Source organism: Salvelinus fontinalis, chromosome 27, assembly GCF_029448725.1.
Source record: "Salvelinus fontinalis isolate EN_2023a chromosome 27, ASM2944872v1, whole genome shotgun sequence".
NCBI lineage: Eukaryota > Metazoa > Chordata > Actinopteri > Salmoniformes > Salmonidae > Salvelinus > Salvelinus fontinalis.
In genome coordinates this window covers 30,085,575-30,111,883 of record NC_074691.1, presented here as the reverse complement: position 1 = coordinate 30,111,883, position 26,309 = coordinate 30,085,575, and the positions used below count along the sequence as shown (strand labels likewise).

Below are 26,309 nucleotides of genomic sequence, written 5' to 3'. Positions count from 1 at the left end.
AAATGGCACGACAAATTATATGATAAGAGTCTGACTCAGACTTATGGCAAGTGGCGTATGTCGTCCTCCCAATGTCATGTAGTGCGTCTTTTGAGTGGTCAAAGCTACGTGAATGACTTTGTATCTGGCTTTTAAATGCACCCATGTTCAATCTTGTTTCACGTAAATGTCATTATATTTCAATATCTAGGACTAGTGTTTTAACTATGACTCCAGCTGTAACAGATTTCAACCTAGGCATTTGGCATCCTCATCTGAATGTGTGCCTATAGACCCAGATATCGGTTTGTTAAGCTTTACAATTTTAGGTTGGATTAAATTAGATGAAATGTCGGATAGGGAGCAATATGCGAGCAATGTTGGTGAAGGTTGTTAAATCTTGTATGGAAACCTGGCTATAATGGTGTTGTTGTGGCTGAATGAGCGCTACCAGTCTCTCACTGTCTGTCTCTCCCGCGGTTACCGAGACATGGGCTGGTTATACCACCTACTAGAGGCCTCAACCAGCTATCTGCTGGTCAGCGTTATCTTCTCTGAGCTGCGGTACACCTCGTGTGATGGTTGCAGTCAGAGGATATAGTCTACTCTTTCTACATGGTTTTGCTAGGAGCGCAAATTTATCCGGGATAGCTATACTGCCCAAAACCGGATGCATTCTGAATTGAACAGTATTGCGTTTTTAATCATATGATATTTAAGTAGCCTAAGGAAGAATTTGAATCGTTTCCAGTAAGAACGAATTACAATACGATACATTATGACAATCGAGTGAGCATTTGGTTTTCATTGAAATAACTCAATACACATTTTACCAGTATCGCTGCGCCAATGTACTGTAGTATCCGCCTTTCAAACTGCTGAAGTACTTCGCTGAGAGACTGGAGCGGATGTTTCGCACTGAGTAGGTCGCTTTGGAACTCGCACTATCCACAGAGCGAGCCGGTGATGAGGGCTGGTCAGGATTGCGTTAGTTTATTGGAAATTCAAAACGATTTTGGAATAATGGCGAAGTGAAAGTAAGGACGCCGAGGATGCAACATATTCTTGGTAGAATACACGATGGACAAACGCCTGCCATGAACGGTAAGAAAGGCACAAGCACTGTCCGTTTTCTGTTAATGAGGTTTCATGATTATCAAGTCGTTAGAATGGCACATTGAAAAGTCAGGTAATTTGTCTAAACGTACTTTCTCATGCCCTTATCCATTGTAAATTATTTTCAAGAAATCCATGACTATGTATAGTTGGTGCCAAAATGCGTGTATAGTTCAAGTTGGTATTGATGTTAGATGGAATTACTCGTGTTGTTGTTTAGAATACTGCTGCATTCTGTTATCACTTTTCGCTCGCGCCGCCACCCTAGTCGCATTTGATGCCAGGCTGCGCGTGCATGTCCCATGGATAGGCTTTTGAAGCCTATATCAAGAAACATTCATTGAGATTCAGCAATCATGATCAAACACGACTGTGAGATAACGATATCCATATTCATTTAGCTTTTCAATTATTTAATTGAGATGTAAAGGTACATTTATAGCTAGGTTTTTAATGTGATTAGGGAATCAAACTGGACATGATAATTCTATTATCATGACCCCAATGCAGATACATGGCTGTTAATGCATGATTAACGAAATGTAGCTTGTATATGCATGAGCATGTTACTGATTATCTGGGCACATTCAAATACTTTGGAGCCATCTGTGACTTTAAAGTGCACCAATTTTGCACTCTTCTGTCCCTGCCATTACACTGCATGCATATTCAGGCATGAACTATGGGGTGGCTGGGAGCCTAGTGGTTAGAGTATTGGGCCAGTAACTCAACGGTTGCTGGTTTGAATCCCCGAGCTGTCAATATCTGCTGGAAAAATAACTGCTTACATATTATGTGTATGTGCCTGGGGATTCGTTTTCAAGAACTACTGAATACTAGGGATACTCTGTAAGTACCCAAAACACAGCATCCAGTAGTGTTGCTTTCCCAAGTTGGCTGCATCCAATGTAATAGATGAATGAACTGCTGGGAAAATAAGTCATCTTATCCAAAGTGTGGAGTCATATGGTGAAAATGATGTGTTCCAGTTAGAGGTGGGGATGGAAAGAGCACCATTGAAAAGAAACACGTAAAATGTGTTGGTTATTCATGTCACCTTCATTTTCTTTCATTTGAAGCACATGCAATCATGCCTGTAAAATGATTTTGTGACCTTGGGACTATAATGTTATATTTACACAAAGCAAAGTTCTGAAATATTCAGCATCAAAGTTTTCACATCCAAGAACTAAAAACTGTTTTGTAGTGAATTCTTCTTTCATAAGCCATTAAGGTCCTCACCTTAAAAGTACCCAAAGTACCCAAAATCCTGAGACATTTGTAAATATGTTATTTTAGGTGGGTTCAAACACAGAACCTTGTGGTTTTGAAATTTCAATCTGGGTTCATCCATAAGGTTCTATCTGGCACAGAATGTTACAAATATTTACATTTCAGTAGAAAAGTACAGATATGTAATGATGAAATAAATTGAATGCTCTTCTTTCTAATCCCATCAACAAATGTATTGTTAATGTTCGTCACACATTTGTTAAAGCGCTAGTTCACTAAAATGACAAGTACACTGTAGCCTATGGAGAACTAGCAACATTGCTAAAGCTTAGCTCTGGATGAATAAACGAATACATTTTTCTTGTCTCCGACACCCACAGTCAGTTAACTACTTGCTAGTTATCAATACAATGTGGTATGTTTGTAATTTTAGTGAACTAATCCTTCCATGGAGGTTTTCAAATTGATATAGAACAAGACAAAAACAGCAATGCCTCTCCAATGCGCCTCTACCTTCGTGAGAATTGTCTTATATGGACATGGCTAAATTGAACTGTTTCCTACAGATGGCAATTCAGAGAAACAGATGGTAATTTTGCTGCACATAGAAAGGCGTCCTGAGTGCATTCAGGTGCGTGTGCCGCAGTGAATTTTCTTCACAATAGACAAACATGGGCTCATTGTGTTCACAACAACCCAGGACATGACGCCATGTTATCTTGTAACTGTACATCAAACATAGTGATCATGAACGTTGACACTGTATATGACATGCTGTATATGACATGACTTTATCATATGGAAATGTGAAGTGCACATTTGGACTCACGGGTGTTTGGCTTGCTTGTATGGCATCAAAGTGGTTGTATTATAATCCTCAACGTCTCATCTTTCAAATACATAGAGTCCTCTTCATTTACAGCTTTTCACTCATTCGGACAACAAAAAAATAGAAAGTTGCCCAATTAGCAGGAGGGATGGAGGCCACTTCTTGTTGCGTTCAGAACGTCTGTCAGTCAAAACCCATACAGGACTGTGAAGCTCAGAGCCTGAGCTCTGATGTCATTTATAGCATGTTACTGTACAGCCACTGTTTTCCAATTTAGGCGCTTTTTAGTGTCCAAATCTGCAATTTTCAACCTGTATACAGGTACGAGTGTAAAGGGCTGATGTGAGGCACCAGTATTTATTTGTTTTTACCATAAAGAGCTTAAGTGATGGTCATTCATCTGAACAAGTGGTGAAAAATATCTAAGTAATTGTAAAAGAGGACCAGAACCTATTATATGAATAATCAAGAACTTGGGTTCTATATGCAAAATGTAGGGTTTTGAGATGAGTATTTTTCAAGTTCCAGATCTCAGAACTGTTTTGTGATGTCTTCCTCTTTCATGACTCAATAAGTATATCACCTTACATACAGTTACTTTTGATTGACAACCCAGCATTGTGTGATGTTTGCGCAGATAGAACTTTCAGATTTTTCACACATTTTTCAAAAACTTTTTCACAAATCTGACATATCTCACGTAAAGGACCACCTAAAGAGCAACGATCTATGTAGCTAACTCATTTTTGACCAACATGTCAGTTGGAACCTTAAATTAACAAGGTCCCGATTTGTCCAATTTGGATAATTGGAATGTGGTTTTAAGAGAAGATTGGTAACTAGCTATATTCTATTGCCTTTATGTAAGCATAATTTAGCCTCTGCTAAGGGATCTGGACCTTAATCACACTGGAGGCAGTGTGCTTGCCCTGTAACCACAGGGTTGTTGGTTCAAGCCTTGCTCTGGCTTTTTCTCCCCCTCAATTGCTGTATGTCTACAACAGAAACTTAGTAGTAGTGTTGCTTCAGAGACATGATATTGCATACTCTTGAATAGCAGCAATGAAATATGTATTTTGGCTTAGAAAGCAGGTGAGCTGCAGTACTGTGTTTTTAACCATGAAGTTTCTAGTTCAGACCTTGACTTTCCCAGTATTTCCATGCCATACAGTCACGCGTTCAAGAATGTGTGAAGAAAAAATAATGAGCACCTTCCACAACATGTTCTCCAACCCTGCAGTGCTAGTTCTAAGATATTTATAAAACTGGTCCTAGATTCTCTGTCCTGCCAGAGCTGCCTGTGAAGTCAGTCCACAGCGGTCAGTCTGTGTGAAGTGGTTTACAGAGGCACCGCCAACAATAGGCTAACCTTAATACCTGTGCTGCACAGCCAGGAACACTTAACTCCCTCCCTGGTGGCGCTAGCTGGCTCACTACCACATCACAGCAGGCAGGCCATGCAGAGGGAAGGGATCCTAGCTATAGTGCTCACTGCTAAACCCATTGTCTGCTGTTTAAGAGATGGCCTTTGCCTCACAGGGATTAGAAACATGCCCCTAATTTACTTACTATTAACCATTTCACACTACAGCTGGGCGGTATAGCCAAAATATCATATCACGGTATTTGACAGTATTTTATGTTTTTGAGTAGTGACCCTAGGGTGGCAACACATACATTCTAAGTGATTTCAATGGGTCTTTCTCCATTCTGATTGTTTTATACTGTTCAGTTCTACTTCAACCAAGAATAATCTTCTGCATTTTCATAAATTTGTGCATTTTCTGCACTCATTTGAGATCATTTCCACGCTGCCACGTAGGGCTGCATGATATGGGCAAACAATCTAGGTCTTATGTTGCAATTGCGATTTGACTTGTGATTTAGAGCAAAACACTTGGGTGAACTGTTGGAATCAAGGAAATAGAATGTATAGTTAGAATATAAAAGTTTGCACTTTGAATACAGTGATGTTTGACATGACGACAAATGAAAACGCGAGGGAGAAGTTATTGTGACATGGTAGGAACCAAAGTGATGATAAGTGTTTCTTAGGGGACCTTATAATCTTTGGCTACATTGAATGTATTTTCTTAGCTATATCATGTGGCTAACATACAGTATTCAGGCTTTGCATATTCCTCGATATACCGCCCTGCCCTAATTCACACCATACCTCCCATGAGCACACTCCAACTTCATGGTAACATGGCTGCATGGAGATCACAGCTCAAATCTCAAGGATGTAGAGTTGGTGGAGGGGTTAACAGACAAAAAGATCACATCCAGATTCTGCCATTTTACAAGAAATCTGATTCCCCACCTTTTTATTGCACAACATCTGTATTGGTAACTGTATGTCACTATGTTAATGTTTTTCATATGAATCCACCTCCCTTATCCCAATCTGTATACTGGGAGCCCCTGTAGATAGAACTTAAATACAATAGCTCTGTAAATATACACTTATTCTTGTGATTGTATTCTAATGACAACATTAAAATCACTCTTGTGAGGATACTTGATTCCTTGTGCAGCAACAACATATATACCATTATTGGTCTATTTAATGTGAAAAGTTCTGCGGGTTGGGTTGGATGGCGCTCTGGTGCAGGCCTTTGGGCTCTCTAATAATACCTCTCTAAGCAGCCCCTGGGCTGGGCCTCTCAGAGGATCTGCTAGCTATAAATAATGGCACATATGTCACCGTTCTTCTGACTGACGCACACTAAGCCCCATTCTTAGCTGCCTGCACACTACACAGGACGCACAGCACAGAAAGCGTGCACGGTTGTGTGGTGTGTCTGAGGGACTGAGCTATGGGACTCCAAACTGTGTGTGTGTGTAGGGGATTGGGAGGTGACATAGACCTCAGGCCTGCTTCTCTCTATCTCTTCATCCTCCTCTTCATATTACTCCTGGTTTTATCACCTCTCTGCATCGCTGGTGTTTTCTTCCTTACTCACTAAGCTTGCCCTCTCTGCCTCGCTACGCTCTCCCTCCCCTCTCCTCCTCTCCTCCTCTCCCCTCCCCTCACACCCAGCTTTCCCTCTCTGCCTCGCTATGCTCTCAGTTCCTCCCTCCCCTTTCCTCCTCTCCCTTCCCAACCAGCTTGCCCTCTCTGCCTCACTATGCTCTCTCTTCATCTCCTCTCCTCCTTTCCCCTCCCAGAGCTTGCCCTCTCTGCCTCACTCTCCCTCCCCTCCCCTCTCCTCTCCTCTCCTCTCCTCTCCTCTCCTCTCCTCTCCTCTCCTCTCCTCTCCTCCTCTCCCCTCCCAACCAGCTTGCCCTCCCTGCCTCACTACGCTCTCCCGCCACCCACTCTCCTCCTCTCCTCCTCTCCTCTCCCACCCAGCTTTCCCTCTCTGCCTCGCAATGCTCTCTCTCCATCCTCTCTTCTCCTCTCCCCTCCCATCCAGCTTTCCCTCTCTGCCTCGCTTTGCTCTCCCTCCATCCCCTCTCCTCCTCTCCCCTCCCATCCAGCTTGCCCTCTCTGCCGCGCTTTGCTCTCCCTCCATCCCCTCTCCTCCTCTCCCCTCCCACCCAGCTTGCCCTCTCTGCCTCGCTTCGCTCTCCCTCCATCCCCTCTCCTCCTCTCCCCTCCCACCCACCCAGCTTGCCCTCTCCTCCTCTCCCCTCCCACCCACCCAGCTTGCCCTCTCCTCCTCTCCCCTCCCACCCAGCTTGCCCTCTCCTCCTCTCCCCTCCCACCCAGCTTGCCCTCTCCTCCTCTCCCCTCCCACCCACCCAGCTTGCCCTTTCCTCCTCTCCCCTCCCACCCACCCAGCTTGCCCTCCTGACTGGCAGACTGTGGAACCTGCCAGAGAAAGAGGTTACTGCCACTTGGTTTTGCCAAATATATTTTCTGAGAATTTTACACGCCCGTCAGCATAAGGAAACAATAGCATCGCCGTGGGACGTATGAAGACTGCTTGCTGTGCTGAGCACTAAAACCATCAAAATAGTTTTACAGTCTTAAAGGGATACTTCAGAATTTTGGCAATGAAGCCCTTAGACTACTTCCCCAGAGTCAGATGAACTCGTGGTAACCATTTTTATGTCTCTGTCCAGTATGAAGGAGGTTGGAGGTAGTTTGGCTCGCCAATGCGCAATGACTGGTAGTCTATGGGTATCTGCTAGCATGCTAGACTTCCCGTCATTGCACTAATGCTAGTTAGCAACTTCATTCAAACTGCACACAGAGACATAAAAACGATATCCACAAGTTCATCAGACTATGCAGAAGTCGATAAAAAAAAAAAAAAAAAAATATTTCACCTTTATTTAACCAGGCCAGTTGAGAACAAGTTCTCATTTAACACTGCGAAGATAAAGCAAAGCAGTGTGACAAAAACAACAACACAGAGATACACATGGGATAAACAAACGTACAGTCAATAACACAATAGAAAAAATCTGTATAAAGTTTGTGCAAATTAAGTAAGAAGGTAAGGCAATAAATAGGCCATAATGGCGAAGTAATTACAATTTAGCAAATAACACTGGAGTGATATATGTGCAGATGAGGATGTGCAAGTTGAAATACTGGTGTGCAAAAGAGCAGAAAAACAAAAACACATATGGGGATGAGGTAGGTAGTAGGATGGGCTATGTACATATGGGCTGTGTACAGCTGCAGCGGTCGGTAAGTTGCTATGACAGCTGATGCTTAAAGTTAGCGAGGGAGATATAAGTCTCCAACTTCAGTGATTTTTGCAATTCATTCATGTCATTGGCAGCAGAGAACTGGAAGGATAGGCGTCCAAAGGAAGTGTTGGGTTTGGGGATGACCAGTGAAATATACCTGCTGGAGCGCGTGCTACGGGTGGGTGTTGCTGTGGTGACCAGTGAGCTGAGATAAGGCAGAGCTTTACCTAGCAAAGATTTATAGATGACCTGGAGTAAGTGGGTTTGGTGACGAATATGTAGCGAGGACCAGACAACGAGAGCATACAGGTCATAGTGGTGGGTAGTATATGGGGCTTTGGTGACAAAACGGATGGCACGTTGATAGACTGCATACAATTTGATGAGTAGAGTGTTGGAGGCTATTTTGTAAATGACATCGCCAAAGTCAAGGATCGGTAGGATAGTGGAGATGCTTATTATGAGTCTGGAAGGAGAGTTTACAGTCTAGCCAGACACCTAGGTATTTATAGTTGTCCACATATTCTAAGTCAGAACTGTCCAGAGTAATGATGCTAGTCGGGGGGGAGCGGGTGGTTGCGGGCAGCAATCGGTTGAAGAGCATGGATTTAGTTTTACTAGCGTTTAAAAGCAGTTGGAGGCCACGGAAGGAGTGTTGTATGGCATTGAAGCTCATTTGGAGGTTTGTTAACACAGTGTCCAAAGAAAGGCCAGATGTATATAGAATGGTGTCGTCTGCGTGGAGGTGGATCAAAGAATCAGCTGCCTGGATTTGGGTAAAAGGAGAAGCGGGCCAGTTGCTGCGGGGGGTCCAGAGCTGTTGGCCGGGGTTGGGTAGCCAGGTTTAAAGCATGGCCAGCCGTAGAGAAATGCTTATTGAAATTCTCGATTTATTGTGGCTTTATCGGTGGTGACAGTGTTTCCTAGCCTCAGTGCAGTGGGCAGCTGGGAGGAGGTGCTCTTATTCTCCATGGTCTTTACAGTGTCCCAAAACGTTTTGGAATTAGTGCTGCAGGATGCAAATTTCTGTTTGAGAAAGCTAGCCTTTGCTTTCCTAACTGACTGTGTATATTGGTTCCTGACTTCCTTGAAAAGTTGCATATCATGGGTACTTTTCGATGCTAGTGCAGTACGCCACAGATAAAGGGACTCATTCCCCAAATCCCGAATTATCCCTTTAAACCACAACACCAAGCACAGGGAAACACACCCACAATTACTTCAAAATTGCTGACCAACAGGCCTGAGATCAGATGTAACGTGGGACCTAAAAACTGAATTCACAAGCTTTTTAGCTACAAGCATTCCCACAATGTTTAAATACCAAGTTATAGAGAGTTAACACTTTCCTCAAAGGTGTCAATATCTTGTACTGTATACTGTACGTGAGGCATTTATAATTCCTTTGATACTGCAACACCCATAAAGATGTACTAACTGGTTCCATAAAGGGTGTTATGAATGCCTTATGTACACTCCCTTCTAATAAAGTGTTACCATTATAGCAAAGCTTCCACAAATAACAAACAGTGGTGCCATCTGATAGCAACCAACAACTGGTTTAATATTCATGTCATCCATCTCCTTCAGCAACTTGGCATCTATTTCAAAAGAGAGCGACAAGATCGCCCAATGTTTATTGAGCCACCTTACAGATCCTTTAATATCCATGCACGGCAGTGGAGGCTGCTGAGGGGAGAACGGCTCATATTAATGCCTGGAACAGAGCAAATGGAATGGCATCAAACATGGAAACAGTGTGTTTGATGTATTTGATACCGTTCCTCTTATTTCCCTCCAGCCATTACCATGAGCCCGTCCTCCCCAATTAAGGTGCCACCAACCTCCTGTGATACACGGTGATTGTATTGTCCGTTACTAGGCATCATTGATTAGCCATGGTGCACATTAGCCAAAGTGTAGAAATTAAATCCTCCCTTAATTTGAACTCTCTAAAGTGTTTCATGCTGTGAAGATGAATGCTAGCACTAGGATGTGTTCACTCTTAAACCTGTGTTGAGCGTTGGTTGATGCTGTGTTCTGGTGATCACAGTGCCCTCACTGTTGCCTGCCAGTGGAGGCTGCTAGCCTGAGTGTCAGTCAGAGCACCAAAGGCATTAGGCTAAAAGGACTAAAAGGCTCAAGAGATGAAAGCTCCTCTGCACAGACAGGCACTGCACTCAACTATATAAGCCTGGACTCCCTGGCTGTACATAGGCCTAGCCTGGACTCCCTGGCTGTACATAGGCCTTGCCTGGACTCCCTGGCTGTACATAGGCCTAGCCTGGACTCCCTGGCTGTATATAGGCCTAGCCTGGACTCCCTGGCTGTACATAGGCCTAGCCTGGACTCCCTGGCTGTACATAGGCCTAGCCTGGACTCCCTGGCTGTACATATGTCTAGCCTGGACTCCCTGGCTGTACATAGGCCTAGCCTGGACTCCCTGGCTGTACATAGGCCTAGCCTGGACTCCCTGGCTGTACATAGGCCTAGCCTGGACTCCATGGCTGTACATATGCCTAGCCTGGACTCCCTGGCTGTACATAGGCCTAGCCTGGACTCCCTGGCTGTACATAGGCCTTGCCTGGACTCCCTGGCTGTACATAGCCCTTGCCTGGACTCCCTGGCTGTATATATGCCTAGCCTGGACTCCCTGGCTGTACATAGGCCTAGCCTGGACTCTCTGGCTGTACATAGGCCTTGCCTGGACTCCCTGGCTGTACATAGGCCTAGCCTGGACTCTCTGGCTGTACATAGGCTTAGCCTGGACTCCCTGGCTGTACATAGCCCTTGCCTGGACTCCCTGGCTGTATATAGGCCTAGCCTGGACTCCCTGGCTGTACATAGGCCTTGCATGGACTCCCTGGCTGTACATAGCCCTAGCCTGGACTCCATGGCTGTACATAGGCCTAGCCTGGACTCCCTGGCTGTACATAGGCCTAGCCTGGACTCTCTGGCTGTACATAGGCTTAGCCTGGACTCTCTGGCTGTACATAGGCCTAGCCTGGACTCTCTGGCTGTACATAGGCTTAGCCTGGACTCTCTGGCTGTACATAGGCCTAGCCTGGACACTCTGGCTGTCTTACTCCTGATGTCAGAGAAGACAAGACAGCAGCAAGTCTCATTTGTTGTTACAACCACTGCAATGTCCCTTCATCAGCCATTGATTCTGTCCTTGGACCAGCAGCATCCGTAAAGCTGGGATTAGATGGTCACGCCTGACAGCCGCTCAATTTTTTTCATCAAACAGTGAACAGAACATGTATGGGAGGAACAGGGTGTTCAATCAAAAGGGATGGATGTGGATTATACACAGAACAGTGGTTTAGCCTGCTCCCAGATCAGTCTTGTCAAATCCTATGGTCATTATCACGAGTTGGCATCAGATACAAATCTGCGACCAGGCTAGGTTTGTCTTGTCCCTTCTGGTGAGGGTTCAGCTGGCAGTATCGCGTGCTACCTACCCAAACAGACCTATGCCCAGTTTAGTCATGTTGTCCATTTTTGCTCAGTTGTGGAGGTGGACGCATATATTGAACTGATAAACAAGTTTTATCGGTTGGATTTTAGTGTTGCCCCCCCCAAAAAATGGTCCCAAATGTTTTGTTTTTTGGTCCCAAATGGTTGGTTGTAGCGAATAAGGCTAGGCTAACTTCTCCATTGACATATTTGAAGAATGCACTGCAATTATGTATTTTGATTTGGGACGGTTCCTAAAGATTAGGGCGGATCATTCACAGGACAAAAAAGGTGGTTGGGAATCAGAATTTTTGGGCCATTCATAAATAACGTATGGTTTGTCATTGTGGGATGTTGTCTTAGTTAAATAGCAGCCGATCAAAGCAAAATAGGACAAAGAGTCATAATTTCCCACTCTCAAGCCTGTCTGTGCAAAGCCAAAAGTGGGCCCAAAGCCAAATCCACTGCTCATGTATTTAGTTATTCCTGATTCTCTGATCCCTCTCTCCTATGGACAATCCAATCCCATCACTGACAGGTCAGCACTTACAGAGTTAGAAACCAACAGGATTATAGACTGAACAATATATCCAGACATATCTTCTCTTGTGCTCTTTAGTTGTTTTATCAGGGAAAATGTGTGGCTGTATGATACAGGCCTGGCCGCCTGCATTGCCTCTTGGTAATTCATTAAGATCTAATATTAGCTTTGTGAAGCCTCTCAGTCCTCCAGTGCATGTAGTGCTGCTTTCTTCCAGCAGCACGCGTTCCATCACACCGTTTACACACCAGGCTATATAAATTACTTCTCTGCATCAGAAGCACTGAGTGTCTCTGGAAATTGAGTTCAAACAATGTCAGACATTCTTCAGACACCTAACATGTAGCGCAGGTACTTTTCAATTGTTATCTGTTCAATTGAAATATGTCTGTACATTCCTGAAATAGCTTGGAACATTTGAGAGATATAGACACACAGTGAACACTTAATGCAAGAATATTTCAAGTAAACTGCTGCCTACATATTCTCTAATTAGGATTTACGTTTTGTATATCAGAGTTGTAACCTGGGGTATTTGTCTCTCTTGTTAGCTCCGTTGGGACACTTAAGATGGACGGCGAGGGTACAGACGTACAAATAGAGAAATTGAGCTGTGCGTCTCTCTCAGCTGCCAGAGAAGAAGCCCTGTGTCAGCACTGTGGCCCTGAAATTAAACAAGTCTAAGGCACAGATTTACGGCGAGATTCAGTTGGCCTTTGTGTAATTTTCTAAAGATTAATTTCGCAGTGAGGGCCAGGCTTCAGCCGCTCAATGACCCTGCTCTATATTCCCATGGAGAGAGAGGGAGGGAGGGAGAGAGGGGGGGGGGGAGAGGGGGAGGGAGAGCGAGTGGTGCAGAGAGAGAGAAAGATCAGGCACTGAGAGCGTCAATGTGAGAAAGGACCTAACTCTTGAAACATTGACCAACCTATGATGAGAAAGACACAGAGAGAGTGAGATGATGAAAAAAAAGAGAGAGTGACAGAGGAGAGATAGGAAGAAAAATGATAGTTGAGAACAAGGCTGCAGAGAGTGAGAGCTGAGGAATGAGCAGGAAGCAGGAATTGAGGGGAAGAAAGAGAGGAGTGTTACTCATCATTGCACTAGAGGCTCTCATTAACACAGGTCCCTATCTGAGTGGGGTACTGTGTCCGTGTCAGCGTGCCACAGCTGACCCGCTCTCTCTCTGCCACACGTTGTGCATGCCCTTGAGCCATTTCCTGGCTTGCTGCAACACCTTGGCGTGCTGCATGCTGAGTGACTGTGATCTGAATGTGAAAGGAGACCACACCTACATGTGAACTAACTAACTAACTCACTCACTCACTCACTCACTCACTCACTCACTCACTCACTCACTCACTCACTCACTCACTCACTCTCTCACTCTCTCACTCTCTCACTCACTCACTCACTCACTCACTCACTCACTCACTCACTCACTCACTCACTCACTCACTCACTCACACACACACCCCAGTGCTTTAGAATGCTGGGTGATTAAATCTATATATGTGACAGGCAGCTTGTGGAATTTATGAATATTACTCACTCAATTAGGATCTGTTACTGTAGTAGCCCATATTATGCAAGTTGTTATGTAGACCAAGTAGAATAGGTTGGCTACAGTAGTCCAAAGCAGAGAGAAAGAGAAAGTCTGCTGTTTGCCTATATGTTAGACATAGCATTTTCCTTATAGGACAGGGAGCTAAGTAATAGTCTTATTACTAATACTGTTTACAGTTGAACGAAAAGTTACTGTTCTGGAAATTACACACACTCACATAAAAACACAGACACAGACACACACAGACACACACAGACACACACAGACACACACAGACACACACACACACACACACACACACACACACACACACACACACACACACACACACACACACACACACACACACACACACACACACACACACACACACACACACACACACAGCTGTGTCCCAGAGCATCAGTATAACAGCTTTGGGAGTGTATAGTGGGAGGGAGAGCAGCAGGATAGCATGGTTCTGTTGCTAATGCTAGAATACTGGAACTCAGCATGGGCCTCCCTGCAGATATATCTTGTCTTTGATAGCTCTATATTACACCCGTTATCAGGCAGTTATACAACAACTGCCCAAAAGGTTAAGACTGGGTTTGTTTTAAAATTACTCCCTTGCTTTGATAACACTCTCATCTTACATTAAGCTTTCATATCGGGAGCTATGTGGCAAGACATGTTGTCTGGCAATTATTGAATTTCTAAAAGTCGCAGATACATTCTTAAGAACAAGCATGCATGCACACAAACACACACATGTACACAAATACACACGCCCTTGTGATGTATAAATAGTACTGTTAGTTGTGGAACGATACATCCGTCAAACAACAATCCAACTCTGGTTTCTTGGCAACTGCATCGGCCCCTATTTATCCTTACTGCCTGGTAAGTGGAGCAGTTTGTAAAGTGGATATCTCCTAAGGGAATAGCTGTATGATTTCAACCCTTCCCTCAGGGTAGTAGCAGGCAGACCTTGGCAGAGGTGCTTAGAGCCTTTAGAGGGTTCTGTTCTCCTTCCACATGTCCACATGACAATGATTCACTCTGTTCTGTTCTCTCTCCACATGTCCACATGACAATGATTCACTTTGTTCTGTTCTCTCTCCACATGTCCACATGACAATGATTCACTCTGTTCTGTTCTCTCTCCACATGTCCACATGACAATGATTCACTCTGTTCTGTTCTCTCTCCACATGTCCACATGACAATGATTCACTCGGTTCTGTCTCCTTCCACATGTCCACATGACAATGATTCACTCTGTTCTGTTCTCTCTCCACATGACAACATGACAATGATTCACTCTGTTCTGTTCTCTCTCCACATGTCCACATGACAATGATTCACTTTGTTCTGTTCTCCTTCCACATGTCCACATGACAATGATTCACTCTGTTCTGTCCCCTCTCCATGTGGCACTGCTTGAACTTCTTCTTTGCACATTGTCCTCAGCTGGTGTGTGAGGGATGAGTGGCCTCAGTACTTTCGGTTCCTCGTGGTTCAGTGGTAGCATGTTGTGTTAACTTCATTACATTATTCAGGCAATGTATGGCAAAGACATCAAGAATCATCTCATTCAGCCTTGTAGTGGAACTTGGCTCGTGAAGAAGCAGGATTGTAAAAAAGAAAAGCTAATGATAATGTTTTCTCTTTCAACAGATACAATTGTTTGGCAATAACGCTAAAACATTTTGTATTAAAGGAAGAACTAATCATTTAAATGTTCAGTACTTGGCATCCTTAATAAGCAGGCTTTTGTGGAGGAGCAGCAAACCCCCAGTATTAGTTGTTGATGGCAGTTTTCTCCCACAGCCTCATTGTGTAATTGATATGCCGTTCACTGCATAGCCGTTGACACCAGGCAAGCCCTGAAAAGAGGACGGAGGTGCCCAGGGGACCAGCACAGCACAAAAAAAGAGCTTTGAAGTGAAGCAAATGGTGGAGGAAGAATTCAACCTACATATCGGCTGGAAGAAACACATTGTTGCTATTCATGGCACACAATGTCTGTGTGTGTGTGTTTGGGTGCATACATGCGTGTACATAGTGTTTGTCTATCTACAAGGTGCAGTTTTTCTGCAGCTGGTCCGCCTCTTCTGGTGTCATTGACAGGGTTTAGAAAAGGGTATTATTTCACTGTTCTTGATATTATTTGCATGATACTGTCACGTTCCTGACCTGTTTTCTCTTGTTTTGTATGTGTTTATTGGTCAGGACGTGAGCTGGGTGGGCATTTCTATGTGTTGTGTTTCTATGTTGGGTTAAAGGGTTAATTGACCTTGTATGGCTCTCAATCAGAGACAGGTGTTTTCATTTTCCTCTGATTGAGAGACATACATAGGGAGGTTGTTTCTCACTGTTTGTTTGTGGGTGATTGTCTCCTGTGTCGTCCGTGTCTGTACCATACGGGACTGTTTGGCTGTTCATTCGTTTGATGTAGTCTGTTCCTGTCCGTGAGTTCTACGTGTAGTTATGTAAGTTCATGTTCAGGTTTCGTCTACGTCGTTTTCTTATTTTGTAATTTTCCAAGTGTTTTCGTATTCGTCTTTGTATTTCAAATAAATTCATTTATGTCTACTTACCTCGCTGCGTATTGGTCCACCGATCCTTCTCTCCTCTCCTCGTCCGAGGAAGAGGAAGACGACAGCCGTTACAGATACTGTACAGCCTACCTAACAACAGAGTCCTAACTTTCTCACTGCAATCATTTTGACACCTTGACTGGCCTGGCATGATGGCAGGATCTGAAATCAAATCAAATCACATTTTATTGGTCACATACACATACGTGTTTAGAAGATGTTATTGCGAGTGTAGCGAAATGCTTGTGGTTCTAGTTCCGATAGTGCAACTAACAACTATTATCTAACAAGTAATATCTAACAATTTCACAACAAATACCCTATACACATAAATCTAAGTAAAGGAATGGAATTAAGAATATATAAATATATGGACAAGCAATGTCAGAGTGGCATAGACTAAGATACAGCGGAAAAGTATAGAATACAGTATATACATATGAGATGAGTAATGCAAGATATGTTAACATTATTAAAGTGGCCTTTTAGTTGCTCTAAATATCAAACATTTTGTGGAACGGAGACCACAGTTTGTTCCCTGTTCGGACTTTGCCTCTGACAGATAGATTAGCGTTTACAACTTTGGGCCAGTAACTGAAAGATCCCTGGTTCGAATTCCCGAGCTGACGAGGTAAAAAAAATCGGTCCATGTTCCCTTGAGCAAGGCACTTAACCCTAATTTGCTCCAGGGGCACCGTACTACTGTGGCTGAGCCTGTAAAACAACACATTCCACTGCACCTATCTGGTGTGTGTGACAATAAAACCTATGTTTTTTATTTATTCGTGTCCAGCTATCAGACACATTTTAAACTGTTTATTCTGTGGAACCACATTACAAGTCAAGCTATCAGACACATTTTAAACTGTTTATTCTGTGGAACCACATTACAAGTCAAGCTATCAGACACATTAACCCTTTACACTGGTGGATATTGGCCCATATAGATAGGGCCAAATTGAGATGTTTCTAACAGAAGAACTATAAAAACTATATGCATGACCATGGTAGCAATTGAAAGAGAACACTGGGGATTATGGGGAAATTATCAGACCAAAGGTGAGGACACAACAGTTCACATGATGGAATCCAAACCATTTCAAATGTATGACTCAAGCTCTCCTAGCTGTGCCGTTGAGGAACTGAAGCAAGCACACTTGTAGTTTTTTTGTTTGGAACTGTTAGGTTCTAATTCTTCAGAGTAAATAACGGACACTAGAGAAGCTTAACCAAGTTTAATTCTTCCCAAAGGGTCGTTACAGCTGTAATTCACACAACAAAACATTTCACACAAGCACTGATATTTAACCCTTTCTCCTAGGCTGAGTCTCCTCCTCCACAACCGAACAGCAAATGCATCCCTGTTGCTAGACAGAACCTTAGTGATATCTGTTCTTCCTCACTTCATCTAACCTGACCTCTACCCCATAGTGCTCACTCCTCCCCAACTCAAGGCTGTCATGGGTATTGATACCAGACTGGGTCTCTGCTCCTCCCAGAGGATCCCTGATGGCTAACAATAACATATCCTGACATAATGTAAACGTTATACATCACCCCTCTCCCTCGGTGACATTGTTAGTTTCTAAGATATCTCCACCCGTCTCCCCTTATCAATGCCTGTCACATGGAATCGCTTCCCTGCACTCATCACATTTCAAGCTTAGTTGCACCCACTATATACCTTCCTCCTATAACGCTTAACTTCTGTTGTAGACCCTCAACCTTAGTACTCCATCAGTGACATGAATAAGTAACATTTCAACAGTCCCTCCTGTTGAACAATAGCGTCCTACTGTTCAATTCACCTTAACTTGGAAATTACTTAGAAATGAACAAACAATGATAACAAAACATGATAAAAAAAATTATAAAACATGATTATAAATGAACAAACAATGATATTAACACATTAATTCATATACAAATAGATATATATATATTATAAATGAGCAAACAATGATAACAAACATTCACCATGAGGTTTACAAACTCAGAGACTTATGGCCTCTGTTCTATGATCACACCATACACAATTTTATTTCCATCTCTTATCACACAACAACATGGCATTCCAGCTGAATCTGCTGTCTTGTTCCATGTCAGCTGGAACGCTTTTTGTTTTTCCACTTTCTCTTTCTGGCTCCTAAGAAAGTGATAGCATAAGACTTGGAACGCAACAAAAAGACACACAAAACATAACAGTAATAATAATGTGAAAAAGTATGCATAAGTATATATGCATGAAAACCAAAGATTGAGACCATGACAATTGTCACTTTCTCTTCACCTGACTCTATGCCTCCAGGATACTTTTCTGGTGGATTCCACAAAAATGAAAGCCCTAAAAAAGCCTCCTCATGCTTTCTCCCAGTTTTCCCCTTTCGGCCCCAGGTTCTGAGAGGTGTTCTCAAGTCATGTCATTTTCTCTTTGTTCCCCATGTCCTCCATTTTCACCTGATAGGCATGTCACCTGATTTGCAAGTGCGTATCCCTAATCAACGATACATCATCTTGAGGTAACTCAGCACTGTATATGCTTTCACATCAATGCCTTCAACATTTTGTTCAGAATACAATTACCCAAACATCTATCCTCTATGATATGATGCATTAACCAATAAAGCAGCTAACCCCAACCCAACTAGGATGTTTAAAGTAGCTCCCAGACCCGACCCATCTGCATGGCTTACAGTGGAATCTAGTCTCTCCTCGCTCCGCTTCCTCAGTCATGGTGTCTTCATGCTCACCCATAATGTAGCTGGACCTCACTACCTCACTACTAGAACTATGCAACCCCCCCCCCCCCCCCCCCCCCCAAGGAGAGACATGACGATCTTTACCGCTGCAGGAGCTGTAAGGAGTAGTGTGTGTGGACCAAACCAACGCTGTCATAACACCCCCGCCAGGTGTATCTTGATGTACACTCAATCTCCCGAATTCAGCCCGGGCTCTTGGTTATCTCTGCTTTCACCTGAGGATATACACACCGCAACACATGAGTCATTTCCTGACAACATAGACTCTCCTCTTATGGCAAGATCACTAATTTGTGACATTTGAATAAACGCCTCCCCTGTACTCCCATCGGTCTCCCAGTTACCAGTTACCAATCCATGTGGCACGAGCCCTCATCAACTGATATCCCAAACAATGCTACTAAAGTAACCCCTGCTACTACTAACATGACTATAGTCTCACAATACCCTACATTTGCGCCGTAGTCCAGTTCCATGCTGCCAATATAGCATCCTTCACTACTAGTACTGCTCCTTCAGTTACTGTCCCTACTGCTCCTTCAGTTACTGTCCCTTCTGCTCCTTCAGTTACTGTCCCTACTGCTCATTCAGTTACTGTCCCTACTGCTCCTTCAGTTACTGTCCCTACTGCTCCTTCAGTTACTGTCCCTACTGCTCATTCAGTTACTGTCCCTACTGCTCCTTCAGTTACTGTCCCTACTGCTCCTTCAGTTATGTCCCTACTGCTCCTTCAGTTACTGTCCCTACTGCTCCTTCAGTTACTGTCCCTACTGCTCCCTCTGTTACTGTCCCTACAGCTCCTTCAGTTACTGTCCCTACAGCTCCTTCAGTTACTGTCCCTACAGCTCCTTCTGTTACTGTCCCTACAGCTCCTTCAGTTACTGTCCCTACAGCTCCTTCAGTTACTGTCCCTACTGCTCCTTCAGTTACTGTCCCTACAGCTCCTTCAGTTACTGTCCCTACAGCTCCTTCAGTTACTGTCCCTACAGCTCCTTCAGTTACTGTCCCTACCAGCTCCTTCAGTTACTGTCCCTACTGCTCCTTCAGTTACTGTCCCTACAGCTCCTTCAGTTACTGTCCCTACAGCTCCTTCAGTTACTGTCCCTACAGCTCCTTCAGTTACTGTCCCTACAGCTCCTTCAGTTACTGTCCCTACAGCTCCTTCAGTTACTGTCCCTACAGCTCCTTCAGTTACTGTCCCTACTGCTCCTTCAGTTACTGTCCCTACAGCTCCTTCAGTTACTGTCCCTACAGCTCCTTCAGTTACTGTCCCTACTGCTCCTTCAGTTACTGTCCCTACAGCTCCTTCTGTTACTGTCCCTACAGCTCCTTCTGTTACTGTCCCTACTGCTCCTTCAGTTACTGTCCCTACTGCTCCCTCTGTTACTGTCCCTACAGCTCCTTCAGTTACTGTCCCTACTGCTCCTTCAGTTACTGTCCCTATAGCCTCTCTGCCGTGAGAATAGCTCCTGCATGTAATCTGTCAAATGTTCGCCGGCTGTTAGAAATTGTGAAAAATATTAATGATTTGGGAAAAATATCCAACCTAACAGTCACAGGTTTCCTAAACATTTACCATAGTGTCTGAAATGCCACCACTATCTCTTCTACTCTCACCATGATCTGGGTATGTGTAATGTTCAAATAAGTCCCCATATTGTGTACAGTTAGCTGTCCTCCCTCTCCTATGAGCTATCTCCTGAAAAAATATACAGTCTCTGAGAATGATACTCCTTTATCATTACATCTAACCCATAACACACTCCTACTCCTAATGCATTGCTACAGTTATGAACATACCAACACATTCTCAAATCAATTAGTCAATATACATCATTTCAATGACATTTGTTAGTTTCTAAGATCTCCACCCGTCTCCCTTTATCAATGTCTGCCACATGTAATCACTTCCCTGCACTCAACACATTCCAAGCTTAGTTGCACCCACTATATACCTTCCTCATATAACCCTTAACTTCTTGTGTAGCCCCTCAACCTTAGCACTCCATCAGTGACATGAATAAGTAACATTTCATATTCTCAGAACCCAACAGAACACAGCCTTGCATTCCCACCATTACACAATTACTGTTGTTGCTTACGCAATGCAAAAACGTTCCATTATAAATCTAAATCTGGGTCAGGTGGGCATCATTTGAAAGCTTATCGACCCGTATATGGGATGACGGGCTGTGAGTGTAAAGGGCTACACATTAAACTGTGCTTGTTCTGTGGAACTGCATTTACTAGTCCTGCTATTAGACACATTAACATAATTTACCTTTGAAGTATCCCAGTTAACGTCTCACAATTGGATTAGCTCCATTTCCCCCTCATGCCATCAGTTAGTGCACCAGTCTGGCTCATATTTGTCCTACCGTTGGCAGCCGGCATCCCTTGATTGACCGGGGTCAGAATGCCAATGTACCGACAAATATCAGATCAGACTTTTGATGCTGATGGGATTTCTTAGAAAACGTATTTGCTCTGGTTTATTTGATCGTATTTTGGTCAGTGTAACACAGACTTTAAAATGATGTATTTCATAGCTGATAGGAAAGATTATGTCGACCCGTGTTTTTGGAGGTATTGGGTAATGTTCTATATTTTGTAGGCTAGCGATTATGGCTGTATCATGTTTTTTCCCAACTGACAAGAGCTGGGTTCTGCCAACTACAAAGTGCAATTTCAAAAACAAAAAATGTAAGCCTGGTCCCAGATCAGTTTGTGCTGTCTTTCAAGTTGGCAAGACAGCACAAACAGATCTGGAACCAAGCTAGCTTTGGAGTGCAGAACAGATCGCCTCACCCCCTTTGCTTTGCAGCCTCAGGACGTGTCAGTGTGTTCTTTGTTTTGTGTGATATTTTTGGATTGTCGTTAAAATGGCTCCACAGCCTGTTCTCTGTAGCTAACGAGTGAGGCAAAGACTCTCAGGGTGACAACAGGGCTAAACTGATGACAGAACCCTGAGCACTAATGCAGCCCAATCCATTAAACATGGCCCAGTGGACCTCCATTAGAGAGACCTATTCCCCACTCTATAGTACTGCATGGGGACAAAGAGCAGGTACAGCTGCTGTACAATACTCCTTGCTGTCTTTTAGATGCCTTTCCCCTCCTGCTCTCTTCTTGGTCTCTAGTTGTCTCTAGCCGTCTCCATACAGCTGGTGACAACAGTAAGAGGAGGTGGCTGTTCTAAACACACCCAGTCTGCTGTGACATCAGACAGACAGACAGATGGGGGGAAGAGAGGAGGAGCGTGAACGCACACCACTGTGATGCCAAACAGGAGAAAATCACAATCATTTCATACCTTGATTACATTGAGACATGATCACATATCTCTTTTTTTTATTTGTGGGAATTCTTGGGAACAGATTTCCCCCAACATCTTTTTTTCTGAATTCCTGGTGATTTGAGTCAATTGCAGGCCGGTTTTGGCCCGCGGGCCACCTGTTGCCGGCCCCAGTCTTACAATAGGTCAAAGCAACATCTGGCATTCTTGTTAGTATTGACATTTTGAAATGTGGCATTGACTTTTGAATGGCACTGATCTTCTGTACACAAAGTGGTAACTGTCAACTGGAGTCTGTTTGCTCAGGGTTTTACTCTTAATACAGAGATATTGCTGGTGCCACTGCTTGCGAGAGTACGTCTGTTTTATGTGAGTTGAGTACTCCCTTGATCCCTTGTGTTATTACAGCATGATGTGGTGGCTGTAATGTAACAAAGGGGACTTTGGTCATTGAGATTAAAGTCAGCCAACCACAACATGTATCCCATTGTTGTGCTGCTGTGATCTTACACTGGCTGTTTTGTTATGGCCTACGTCCTAGGAGGTCCTTGGTCACATTTATCTTATATACACTGAGAATACCTTCCTAATATTAATATTGAGTTGCACCCCCTTTTGCCCTTAGAACAGCCTCAATTCATCAGGGCATGGACTCTACAAGGTGTCGAAAGCGTTCCACAGGGATGCTGGCCAATGTTGACTCCAATGCTTCCCACAGTTGAAATATATGCCATTTAGCAAATGCTTTCATTCAAAGCCACATACAGTCATGCGAGCATACATTTTACAAATCAAATCAAACCCACAATCCTGGCATTGCAAGTACCATGCTCTACCAACTGAGCCACAGAGGACCATGACGGGCATCCCAATCATGCCTGCATGTATATTTGAGCTTCTCCCAAGGGTGTCAGCTGCCTCACACCACTGGGATTTGAAAATAATTAAGTGACCAAACAAGTATACTCCAATTTCCCACGTATGTCCACTTGACGATCATAGCCTACTCCGTACTGTATGGATGTATGGCAATGCTGAGACGTCTTCCATTCCATGGCAAAATCCAAACAGTTTCACTATGTCATAGTAGTACATTGCAAAACTGCTGGATTGTTCAATGTGCTCCTTGATGCGTTAAACACAAATCATCCAGATGGATATACAATCTGAATTATTGATAAATTATTAAGGTAAATGAAAATCAATGGCTATTAAGTCACTCAGCCAGGACCATCAGTTAAGGAGGTGAGCAGGAGTCGTTTTTCTCAGCTGAAGATGCTGACCTTGCCCCAGTAATACAAAGAGCAGACTTTCAGTTTCAATCCTGTTAGTAAGCACAGCCAATGTAATATTTATAACATTTATTGGCTGAAGAATTAAGTTCAGCTTTCCTGAATTAAATCTCCAGTTCACAAAAATACCAAGGTTACAGGGGGATGACAGGATAATAAAAATCACCTCTCCTGCTTCCCAGTGAAAAATGGCCTGCATCCCCCATGTATCACACTTCTCACCAGCTATAGGTCTCATTTAATATTAATATCAATTGATGTGGATCTTAATGCAATACTGCAACATCTAAACTCAATACAGTCTGTGATATATCATATGATGTAGGTTTAGTGAAATTTTGACCAGCAAAAAAAGCATAATTATTTTTTATTTTTTTAAGGATGAAAAATTGTGTTTGACTGAATCTGCTTGGTCACTGTTTGTATGATAAGTGATGTACTATTGCTGCAATTCTCCATCACAAAATGTGGTGTGTGCAGTTGTTGTGGTGTCTAATGCATCTTAAATCACTATGTTAGCAATGTTTACCTATAAATGAATGCTTTGCATGCTTGGGTAGCTAAAATTGAATTGAACAAGAATGTCCATAGGACCTCCTCGTGTTCAGCTGCAATATTTGGTTCTGTAATGCCTTTCTTTGTCACGCCTCTATCTCACCCAGATCACTATTGTTTTTCAAATGGTATTTGTTGCCTTATCTTACTTTCACCACAGTTGTCACCTTTGCCCTTTTGTCAGCCACCCTACGATGTCGGCCGAGTCCCCACGCATCAAGTTAGACTTGCAACCACTCTAGAAAATCAAATTGAATAAATTGGTTAAATAGATCAACTTCAACTATTTATAAACTATTCCACTCAGTTGGTGGAATATCTGCCTGCCAAAAACCAGGCCACTTTATAAATAGCCTTAAGTCCTCTGTACTTTTGTTAAGTTTATAATTAGCTCTATCTGTACACATCGGCTCCACGCCAGATCCATTTATATTGAATCAGGTTATAAATAGGCCACCACTTAAAGCCCTGTCCCATTGCTCAGTAAGAATACGGAATGACATACGAAGCATGTTGTTGGCGCACTTGGAGAGTAAATGTCTCTCCAATTAAATGTGAAAGCTTTGTCATGATGCGTTCTCCTTTGCTACTGTGATGTATAGTAGTATAAGCTAATTGCACAACTGGTTTAGTTAACTAGAATAACTGTGGTGGACATAAAGTACTTTGGCAGGGCTTTCTGTTGATGTATAATCTGTTCTCACAAACCAGTAAGAAGTCCCATTCAGACATTAGAAGTACACTAGGCATACTAGAAAAAAAAACTATTTGCACAAAGCTTTGATTACTCCAGTTACTTAGAAGTGATTTAATCACTGTTCTGACCCTCTCCGTTAAGCCCCTTTCAATCTAAGTTTAGAACCTTAAGATGAGACCCTGGTCAGTGAGTGTCAGTCTTAAGACAGTCTTTCAGGGTCAGACACTGACTTTCACCATTAGGATGCAAGCCAGACAAATGGGAATTTTACTAGTCCTAAACCTCAATCAACAGGCGTATTATTTCACAGTTAATGGGTATTGGACTAGGTGGTGAGTGTATGTGTCCTAGAGTCTGCGTAACAGAATAACTGAATGTTTTAAGCAAAGGTATTCAGTATTAAACCAGCAACTTAACCTATGCCCCTGAAATGATAAGATAAGAAGCCTAATTTGGGGAATACAAAAACAGTCATTTATTAACATAGCCTCTGAGCATTTCTTAAAGGTGCTTAACATTTAAAATGTTAGTCATCTAGCAGATGCTCTGATCCAGAGTGATTTACTGTAGTGTGCATACATTTTAATACTTTTTTTGTACTGGTCCTCCGTGGGAATCAAACCCACAACCCCAGCCTGCTTCCTACTGGGCCGTCTTTAGCCTGCTTCCTACTGGGCCGTCTTTAGCCTGCTTCCTACTGGGCCGTCTTTAGCCTGCTTCCTACTGGGCCGTCTTTAGCCTGCTTCCTACTGGGCCGTCTTTAGCCTGCTTCCTACTGGGCCGTCTTTAGCCTGCTTCCTACTGGGTTGTCTTTAGCCTGCTTCCTACTGGGCCGTCTTTAGCCTGCTTCCTACTGGGCCGTCTTTAGCCTGTTTCCTACTGGGCCGTCTTTAGCCTGCTTCATACTGGGCTGTCTTTAGCCTGCTTCCTACTGGGCCGTCTTTAGCCTGCTTCCTTCTGGGCTGTCTTTAGCCTGCTTCCTACTGGAATATATGCTTCCTACTGGGCTTTCTTTAGCTTGATTCCTACTGGGCTGTCTTTAGCCTGCTTCAACAGGTGAATCTTACTATCAACATTGTAAACAGAGTCAGAGGTATGTGGTGGCTTGGGGAATAGGGACTTAAGGAGGCGCTACTAATCCTGTTGAAGTAGGCTAATTAGAGCACATGACTTTACACTCACATGGAAAGAGAGAGAGAGCCTTCAGATTACACAGATCCACAAAGAATTCGAAAACAAACTGGATTTTGATCAACTCCCATATTTACTGGATGAAATGTGCCATCACAGTGTGCCATCACAGCAGCAAGATTTGTGACCTGTTGCCACAAGAAAAAGGTCAACCAGTGAAGAACAAATACGATTGTAAATACAACCCATATTTATGCTTATTTATTTTCCGTTTTGTACTTTAAGCATTTGTACATCATTACAACACTGTATACAGTTGAAGTCGGAAGTTTACATACACTTAGGTTGGAGTCATTAAAACTCATTTTTCAACCACTCCACAAATTTCTTGTTAACAAACTATAGTTTTGGCAAGTCGGTTAGGACATCTACTTTGTGCATGACACAAGTAATTTTTCCAACAAATGTTTACAGACAGATTATTTCACTTAATAACAATTCTAGTGGGTCAGAAGTTTACATACACTAAGTTGACTGTGCCTTTAAACAGCTTGGAAAATTCCAGAAAATTATGTCATGGCTTTAGAAGCTTCTGATAGGCTAATTGACATTATTTGAGTCAATTGG

General features: G+C 43.3%; 1 protein-coding gene across 2 annotated transcripts in view; it reads left to right on the top strand.

Moving 5' to 3' along the window:
- Positions 1 to 475: 475 nt before the first annotated feature.
- Positions 476 to 26,309, top strand: part of LOC129825428 (leucine-rich repeat and fibronectin type-III domain-containing protein 2-like) — a 163,296-nt gene continuing 137,462 nt past the window's right edge. For both annotated transcript variants that reach the window (XM_055885524.1, XM_055885523.1), the window contains exon 1: positions 476 to 1,083. The gene's annotated coding sequence lies outside the window, so the exon portion shown is untranslated. The remainder of the gene's footprint in view (positions 1,084 to 26,309) is intronic.